The following is a 10727-nucleotide window of genomic DNA, read 5'->3' on the forward strand; positions in this document are numbered from 1 at the left end:
GAAGGCACAGAGCTGGTTCTCTACGATCTCTATGTGACATGCTCTAGAAATTTTTCCAAAGATATCAGTAGAGATGGGGACAAATGCAGGAATATTTACTAGCTGTGATTTTAAGAAAAACAAAAGAAAATCCGCCTATATCATGAATGAAACAGAGCTGATTAAATCAAATTAAGGTTCTCTGATATGGACTGTTATACATAAAACAAAAGCCACATTATAGAAAAATTCTCATTACCATTATAAAATATTTAATGTGTAGGGGTTGAGTCTACAATACACTGTGTACCAAAACCCAATAAAAAAAAAAGTATGTATCTTTGTGTGCATGGGGCTATATAAATGTAGAATTACTGAAAAATTGAAAACTAAAAATGTTTATGGTAATGATGATTGAAATTGAAAATTGAGATAATTGGTTATATGTTAATGAATTTGGGGTTCTTCTAAGTTACTTATATTATTCTTTTAATAATTGTGCATGTGTTATTTATAATTAGAAAACATGCACTTTTTGACTTTTAATTCAGACTCTTTGATGTGAACTAGAGTACTATTTTATGACTCAGAGAATATGAGAGTTAGTTACCTTGGATTTCTATATAATTAGTCATAACAAAGACATAAGCAGTCAGAAACTGTTTTTTGAATCATTCCCACCACCCCTGTTGGGTATAAACATGATGTTGAAAGAACATAAGTTATGATAAACATCTGAATAAAAATATATTATTTCAGAAATTTAATTTATGCTTTCATAAATTAAATTGTTGATTGACACATTAAAATGTTTAGTAACACAAAACATAATCATAATTTTATAGGTTTTGATTTTCATATTGGTAATAAAGTGTATTTATACCCCCATGGAATTTCTTTATGGAAAGCTTACAAATGGCAGCTTAGAACCATCTACATCATCTCATCATTTAGACTCAAATCACAAAAAAAATACAGAATTAAATTAGTTTGTATTTTAAATGACAAAATAGATTAATTTTAAATATTAGCTAGTGAAGGAAAGACTTGTTAATTTTTTTTCTCTTTTCAACACCATAAATTTTAACCTTACACTTTGTTCCATGTACCAAATTCGATACACATTTTTAATAGTTATCAGCAAATCATACTCACTCTTCAAAGTAAAACAGAGTTCTCCACTTGTAAAATGGGAACTATTAAGACTTGCCATAACTAAAGATTTTATGAATTAATTTTAAAATTTAATTTAAAAAAGACTAATTTAAAAATATTTTAACTTTAAATCACATTTATCAAATGCCCTACAAAGTGAGCAAAGTATGCTGCTAATTCTTGATTGTGTTTAAAAATTATATAGAATTCTGCAGGAAAGATCTTGGTATACAAATAGATGTAAGAGAAGGCATATAGATTTGGAACATAGTCATTGAATATGAACATTTCAAACAAAAACACATCCCAAGGACAACAAAACCTCATCTATTAAATCTCTTATTTTCAAATCTTATAAAATACATTGCTGTATATGATGGCTAAGTGTTTATTTTTGCCCTTCCAGATACACAAAATACACTGTATCTTTCTTCTTTCTGTCCTAAACTGTCCTCTGTGGATACCTCATTGTATAATCAGTTTGTTAAGCCCAGCTGTGGTGGGATTATTTACCCCATGGAATCCCAGATATGCTACATACAGAGGGTTCCCCCACTTTTCATCCCAAGAGTCAGTGGTTAAACATTTACCAATGTAAGGTCCTAAACCATACTTATGAACAAGACAATTAATTATATAAATTATCAAAAACTTTAATCTGAGAATTAGCACTTTAAGTGTGTGTGTGTATGTGTGTGTATGTATACAATTAAAAGGAAGTCTTGGCAACTCCCTATTGATGAGAATTTTTACTACATGAAAAGATTGGCACGGTAAAGAAAAAGAAAGACACTGAGGAGGAAAAGGGAAGTTTGATTTGAATAGGGTTCAGAATGAGACACAATGAGTGGGAGAATTTCTTAACAAGTGAAATAACTAATTATTTGACAGTGTATAAATGAAATATAGGGAAAATTGAGAGACTTTTAAAAGAAATGAACTCCACTTAATTTTTTAAACAATAAAAATATAAAATATGATTACCATATCAGTATTTACTGAATTACATCTAGTTTCCCCTCCCTTTAGGAACCTAATAGAACTGTGCTCTACTAGCATTTATTTGAAGGACTAGCTACAGTTATTAAAATGTTGAAAAGTAAGAAAACAAATATTAATCCAAACTGTTAGTATTAATGCTTATTGTTTAAAAAATACATACCTAGAACATAAAAAGTGTAGATGATTTCTTGTTTTACTACATTAACTCTGAAGCATTAAAAAAGATTAATATCATTGAATATATAGCAAACAGTAACTCCAAGATTTCTTGAAGTCATAATAATATAGTTATCAAAGAATAAAATAACTGCAGTTAAATACTTTCCTCCTGGTAGCAAATGCTGTAGTGAAGATATATCACTAACAGATGGTGCAGAGGATGTGAGCCTGCTGGGTGATGGGAGGATAATATCACTAAACCAGAATAAATTTCTGCTTGAATCTGACTGAGCATTGAACTGCTCAGAGAAATAGGTAAGAATCCAACACGTTAGTGTTGGAAATGCAGAAATAAATACTTAATATCCAAATAATAGATCACAAATATCTAAAGAAGTTGAGGATGGAGTTGATTTGTAAGATTTGTCAAGATTGGTAGTCGCATTCTGATTATGATAGTAATGTAAAGGTAATTCCAAGGAACTTTGTAGAGTCACTCAATCCAGCAAAGTTTAAATAAAATGCACATCTACGAAATGCACCAAGCACTCCACAGTTTGCGCAAACCAGGATTGCTTAGCATATGGCATGTGGGCATGCAGACCCTTTTATATGTGTAGATCTATATGCAAAAATGAGGAGGAATGTGGAATTAAAATGTGATAATTGTCCTTTTGTGCTTGTTCTTTTGGGTGTGCTTGTATGTGTTAAAGGAGTAATGTGGGTGAGTAAGGGAGAAAGGAGGAGGCAGGAGGCATGGTTCACTCTAATCATCTATTTGTTGACTCCAACAGTGAAGAATCAGACATTTGTGTGTCCTGATCTTCCTCTTCCTGACGCATAAGGTTAATGAAAAGCAAATATTGTTCAGAGGTGCACAAGTTTAAACAATACTACATCAATAGAGTTTCAGATTGGTTAGGTATGGGAGATAAACATTTTTTGCACAGTTTAACATATAATTGAATTTTTTGAACTAAAAATGTTCAGAATGGAGGCTTGAGATTTTTTTTCAGCATGAATTCAACAACTGAATGCAACATAAAACTATTTATTTAAAAAACCTTCTGGACTAAAGCACGAAGAAATATGGTTTAATTTTTAAAATTAAATTTTTTTAAATTCTATTTTATCTGAGATTATCTATTCTCCCATTGACAGCTCTATCTTAAGACATGCATCATCTTAGTTATCAATATTTTTGATTTAAATAAAGCAGCACAGGGGGGCATCAATGTGTTTTATAGCTATTTGATACATATTTGAAAATGGAATATGCTGTAAAATTAGTATTCAGAGAAACTGGATTAAAAAAATTCAAGAAGCAGAATCTGAATCATGAAAACAGTCTGTTTTTAAGTATAAGATAATTTTAAAAACCTAAAGATTGGTGATCAGTGCCATGCAAAGTGCTAATTGACTACAGTAAATATTATGTGTGAGGCACAGAGCAGTTGAACTGGGCGTCAGGAACCTTGTTTTTGAATAGTATTTCTATGGAAGCACTGCATACATACAGGAAAGTGCTCAGATCATGATTATACAGGTTGATGAATTTATGAAAATTGGAGAAATCCACAAAATCAGCACTTGTGTCAAGAAATAGAATATTTCCTGCCCCTCAAAGTTCCACTTTGTGCTTTATTCAATAGTAACATCAGTCTCAGTGGGAACCTGTATCCTGACTTCTGACACTGTAATTTTGTTTTGCCTAAAACATGTTCCTTTTAAAATTTCTCTCTTTACATTCCAAATCTTCTTTGTGCTCATCAGTGCCATAACATTTACACAGCGCTTATAATATTCCCAGAGTCCTACATATATTATGTTATTCAATCCTAAAACAACCCTATAATGTAGGTATCCTTATTTGCATTTTAGAGATGAAGAAATTGAGGCTTAGAATATTTAAGTAACAAGTTCAGTGGTAAGAGTATTTAAGATTGGATCTTGAACTCCATCACTTAGAGTTTGGGCTATTACACTCAGAGTTTGGGCTATAAGGAAAACTGTATTAAAATATTGATTGCCATAGCATCTGCCTTCACACACACACAAACACACACATGAGTTTGGGAATAAGAGAGAACGCACATGAGTTTTCTTTTGCGAATCATTGCAATGATGGAGGACAAGAATAGAAAAAAAAAACAAAACGGAAAAGGAGGTGCACCACAATACCAAAACCTGGCTCACAAGGAGGTGGGGGTAGAAGAAATTAGCATAGCCACTGGATCCTTAGGCAGGGATGCCTAGATTACAAAGCATAACATCCAAGCAGGTATCATGCTGCTGTCTAGAGCACAGGCCCAAGGGTAAAGATATGGAGATTGAGCACAACAGACCCCAAAGGTAAAGATATGGAGACTGAGCCTATTGTGGAATCTCCAGTCCCTTTCAGATTCTGCATAGTTATCCAAAATTAGCAACCAACTGACAGTTCACAAGGAGTGAGCCCTCCCCAAACAGAAGAAGACTTTATCTGTGCAGTCTCTGCACTGGCCCGGGCAGCACTCCCACTGCCCACCTGTGACTATGCAGGTGTCTCTTTTTGTTACAGGGCAGGGAGAGGGGCAGCCCAAACCCCGCAAACCTGCCTATTCTAAATGGGTTCTGCCATCTGCCACATCAACACAAAACATATGAGACTTTAATGGGAGGGAACTTTAATACAATTAGGAAACAATACAGGAAAGGCAAAGAATCTAGTTTCTAAATCAAGCACCCAAAGTTACCTGTCCCCTCGTGGGTAAAACTCCATCCAAATGGGATTGGCCCAGAGCAAGGCCCCAAAGCCTGCCACAAGTCTAAAGCATCTTCCAGTGGAGACCCCAGAAAAGGGTCAGAAACAACCAGACAAGCCCGGAAGGAAAAGAACAAAATCAAAACCAAGATAAAAGCTGCCATGGTCACCTCCCCATGGGTCTCTCACCCACATCTGTGTCACCCAGTCCACGACCAAAAGGCAAGCACAAATTTTTCACATGTCTCTCCATTCCATGTGCCTCCTCCAGGTCTCCTCCTGGCTCTCCATCCTGCTTGCTTCCTTCCTTCTCAGTCTCCTCTGCAGCTTCTTCTCTCCCTGCTCAGCTCCACCCTCCATTTGGGTGCGGCATGGAACCTGAAACCTCCCCCTTTCCTGGACACCACCCTGTTACATCTTCACCCATTCTTTCCCTCTGCAGGGCAGCAGCTTCCTGCCTGCCTATGACATGCGAAGGCCGCCTACCTACAACCATGCAGGCCTCTCTTAGCAAACCTGTCCCTTTTGGGGCAGCTCTTCCTGCCCGCTTGTGTCTATGCAAGTGTTTCTAACTGTTTTATCCCTTCCCTAATAAACCTACCCTTTAAATATAACTAATGTCTCTGTCTCGTGGAGAAACTCACCTGGGGAACTCACCCCGTGTTGCTGAAACAGGATCTTGTGTGAATCTGTTATAGGGCAGGGAGAGGGGCAGCCCAAACCCCGCAAACCTGCCTATTCTAAATGGGTTCTGCCATCCGCCGCATTAACACAAAACATATGAGACTTTAATGGGAAGGAATTTTAATACAATTAGGAAACAATACAGAAAAGGCAAAGAACATAGTTTCTAAATCAAGCACCCAATGTTACCCGTCCCCTCATGGGTTAAAGTCCACCCAAGCAGGATTTGCCCAGAGCAAGGCCCCAAAGCCTGCCACATGTCTAAAGCACCTTTCAGTGGGGACCCACAGAAAGGGATCAGAAACAACCAGACAAGTCTGGAAGGAAAAGAGCAAAATCAAAATCAAGACAAAAACCACCATGGTCACCTCCCCATGGGTCTCTCACCCACATCTGTGTCAACCAGTCCCCAACCCAAAGGCAAGTGTAGTTTCTTTATGTGTCTCTCGGCTCCATGTGCCTTCTCCAAGTCTCCTTCTGGCTCTCCATCCTGCTTCCTTCCTTCCTCAGTCTCCTCTGCAGCTTCTTCTCAGCTCCACCCTCCATTTGGGTGGGGCAGAGAACCTGGAACCTCCCGCTTTCCTGCCGACCACCCTGTTACTAAACCTTTCCCAGAGTGAACCCAAGGACTCCACACTCCAAACCTACAGACTCCAAAAATGACAACAGAAACACCAAGTCACACTTACTGACAAGAAAGTGTATATGGTGAAGCTGAAAAAGAGTGGCTGAGAAAGACTGTTCTAATAAAAGTAAATGACACAGTCATCTCAGTTACAATGCAGACTCTGAATTCTGATAGTATGTAGAAGTATAATGTAGCTGATTGAAGGGAGTAATTAGTTCTGTTTGGGTTGGAGGTGGTAGCTTTAGGAAGATTTCAGGATAAAAGGAATTATCAATATTTTTCACTAGTCTTAGAATGGATAATATTGTTAAGCGTAGAAAGAGCATTTGAAGCAGAAAAACTAGCACAATCTTGCTTTAAGTCATCACAGTTTGGGGAATTGTACATAGTAAGGTATAGAAAATGAAAATTTGAAACAGAAAATATAGAAAGGTCATTGGTAAGGATCTGGACTTTCAGACAATAGCTTGCAAATAGCTGTTCTATTTGAATTAAAAGAGGATCACGTCTAAATGCAATTTGACACCCTAGGTTGGCTCTCAGAACTAAAAAGAGAGGTTCATGAAAAACTGGAAAATGCAAGTAAAGTTTGGAGTTTGCATTTTATTAATGTACCAGTGATAATATCTTACTTTTGATCAATATACCATAGTTTTGTAAGATGTTAACATTAAGGATAAACTATGAAGATTAAAAGGAAATTTTCTGTACTTCTTTTACAACTTTTTTGTAAATCTGTTTCTTTCCAAATAAGTTTATTTGAAATAAAAAAAAGGGCTAGGTACTAAGGAAGTAGCTCATTCAGTTTGTTTTTTTCCTCTTCCTAACATACCTCAGGCAAATATGTATTTGTTGGTCACTTGGAGAAATGAAAGAGTAGAACAAGCCCTTTACCAATAAGAGGCAATAAGGATCTTATGTAGCTGCTGAGTCCTGAATAGTTTACTTCTTCACACCCACTCCTACCACTTTGCCACCAGGAGAGCGAGCCTTGAAGCAGAACAGGGGAGTAGTTTGCCTGCTGCAAGAAAATATCATACATTGGGTGCCTTAAACAACAGAAACATATTGCTCACATTTCTGTAAGTTCAATATGTAATTGTTAGCAGGGTTGGTATTTTGTGAGGGGTAACTCCTTGTATGGTGTATTCACATTGTGTATGTGTGAGGAGCGGGGCGGAGAGAGAGAGAGAATCAGTTTTTGGGCCTCTTTTTTTGTTTAAGATTTTATTTATTTATACAAACACTGGGGTACAGGCCAGATGTGTGGGAGGGTGAGAATTCACCAGAGACAGAGCAGGGAGCAGAACAGGCAGAAGGACCGAAGTACACTGCTGAGGGGCGCAACGGACTTGAGGCAGGAGGGGTCTGTCCTGCCATGTGGGAATCTCCATGGCCAGCCGGGAATCGAACCAGTACTGCAGAGGCTGCAGACAGCTTCACAGCGCTGTGCTCAACACGCTGAGCCACCGGGGAGGTACTCTGGTCCTCTTTTTATAAAAGCACTAATCCCATGACGAGGAACACAGCTCTCAAGACCTAATCTCTTAAAACTATCAAATATTTTCTCAAAGGATATCAATTATAGGTGTACTTTATTATTAAATTTGGCAGACTGTGTATGGTGGGTATGGGTATGGGTGGGTGTGTACACATATGGGCGGGTTTCAGAGATAGTTAACATTAGGATTTGATTAAAATGCTTTAATTTTTTTATTTAGTTTAGTATTTCTGTAGTTTGAAGAATTGAACCTTTTCCCCACCTCCACCAAAGAATGCATGCTATCTTATAACATATCTTTATTAAATGAGGTGTCAAATTTTACTAGAGAGATTATCTTGGCAAATTTGGAACTGGGACACTTCCAAGTTCCCACAAGGAATATAATAAATTCTCAAGAGAACAGTGTCTTTTCATTTGGAGTCAGCTATTTGGCTAATAGGAGAAGTTAGTAGATGAAGAATTGCATCAAAACACATGAAGTTTAATAAAAAAACTCTACCAAACAATTTGAAGTGTCAGTAAATAACTTTGTTCCTTAGATTAATTATTGTAAAAAAGGAACTCGTTCTTATTAGCCTCAAAAAGTATATGTTGTAGAGCTGATTGTAGCAGTTTCACAAAAAAGCATTACCATGTTTTTATAAATGTAATTGTTTCTTAAACATCACACTAATATTAATTATGTTAATATCATTAATCATGATACTTAATATCATTAATCATGATTACTCATTAATCATGATACTTGCTGGGACAGATGCTGGGTCCTCCAAATACATATTTTCACTAACCTTTAATCTCACCATTTAGTAAAGTATTTCTCTATTTTCAAGATGAGAAAAGTGAGGCACAAAGAAGTTAACTTGCTCAGAATGATACTAAACAGTAAATGATAGGGATAGAATTCAAAACATCGTCTGCTTGATTTCAAATCCAACTTTCTCATAAAGATTCACATCTTGACTGAAAGTTATATACAGAGGACATGAAAATTTTTATAATGTTTAAAATGAGACAGGGAATTAAGTAATTTGCCAGGATAATTTAGCCAATGAAGAAATAATACGCAGAGCATTTTATATAATGAGCATTTTATATATTGAGCATTTTATATAATGCTAAATAAATATTATTTCAGCTTAACAGTTATATTTAGCTATGTGCCATTTTCTGGTCAATGAAGGCAAGTAGTTACATATAGGTGGATTAGATTTTATACTGTTTTTATAGTTATCTTTATTCTTTTAGGCTTAAGTATAATATACATAAATGTTTTTATGTATGTATTTACACAAACACACATAAATATTAAAATAACAGTGCTACTTGGCATTTAGAATAATAGCAAAAGCTAGTATACTACATGAAAGTGAGAATGATAAATATTTGTATGGACTTATGTTTATTAGAAAAGGACATTTCTTCAAAGATAGTTTAAACGGTGTCTCAGAATAGAGGACACAGCTGAAAGCCAATATATCTATATTATAACAGGACAGCCCATTTAAAGCAATTTGACGCTCATTGAGTACATTCAAATGACTTTTAAGATTATGAAACCTTCCTTGTCTTGCCAAGGACAAATGAATGGCTTGCTACTCAACCAACTGTGTTGTTTCTTATAAGGATTAACATCCCTCCTCCTAAATCATTAGCTTACAAAATCGAAGACAGTTTTTTGGCAGAAATTAACTGTGGTTCCAGGTGGTATCTCTCTGCAATTTTATTGACACTACAATTAAAATCACATCTAATAATCAGAACATTATATATTAAAAATAAATATCATAGGTAAACATCTAGTATTTAAAAATAGATGCTTTCTTAGTTTCAATATTAGGTAGAAAAAATTATCAATGGATTTTGATATTCAGCAATGATAGTTTTGAATATTGTTAGCTCTGCTGCCATAATTATTCAGGAAAAAAATGTTAAGTCTTCTCATACCCTATTTTATAATAATTTATACAAAAAAATTCTTCTTTACATCAGTACTTTTTAAATACATGTTATTTTTAAATGAGCTTTTAGGTTCAGAGCAAAATTGAGCACAAAATTCAGAGCGTTCCAGTATATCCCCTGGCCCCACATATGCCCAGCCTCTCCCACTATACAGATCCTGCACCACAGTGCTACATTTATAGCAAATTGAACCTACATTGACACATTATTATCAACCAAAGTCCATAGTTTATATTAGGATTCCTTTTGGGTGGTGTACACTCTGGGTTTTGAAAAATGTATAATGATATGTATTAAACATTTTAGTAGTATAAGAAATTTTTTACTGCCTTAAAAGTCATTGTGCTATGCTTATTTATCTCTCACTCTGGCTTAACATCAGGCAAACACTGATCTGTTACTATCTCCAAGTGGGGTCTAAGATCTTTTACTTTTCCTAACTGTCATGAACTCGGATTCAAAGAGTTTATAGTATTTTCAGATTGACTGCTTACACTTTGTAAAATGTATTTTAAGTTCCTCCATGTCTTTCCATGGCTTGTTAACTCATTTCCTTTTACCACTGAGTAATATTTCATTGTCTGGATATGCCACAGTTTGTTTATGCATTCACCTACATGATGGTTGTTTCCAAATTCTAGCAATTATGATTTAAGCTTCTTTACATATATGCATCCAGATCTTTAATATCTTTTTTGTGCATAATTCCAACTATATGACAGTTTGGAAAAGATAAACTACAGACATAGTAGAGAGAGCAATGCTTTTCAAGAGTTCAAATGGAGGAAGAAAGAGATTAATATGTGGAATCCAAGGGATTTTTGGGTCTTGGAATATTCTGTATATGGTAATGATGGGTACATGACATTATTCATTTGTAAAGGCCACAGAAATGTATAAAACACAAGAAA

Source organism: Talpa europaea, assembly GCF_964194135.1.
Source record: "Talpa europaea genome assembly, chromosome: 3".
Lineage (NCBI taxonomy): Eukaryota > Metazoa > Chordata > Mammalia > Eulipotyphla > Talpidae > Talpa > Talpa europaea.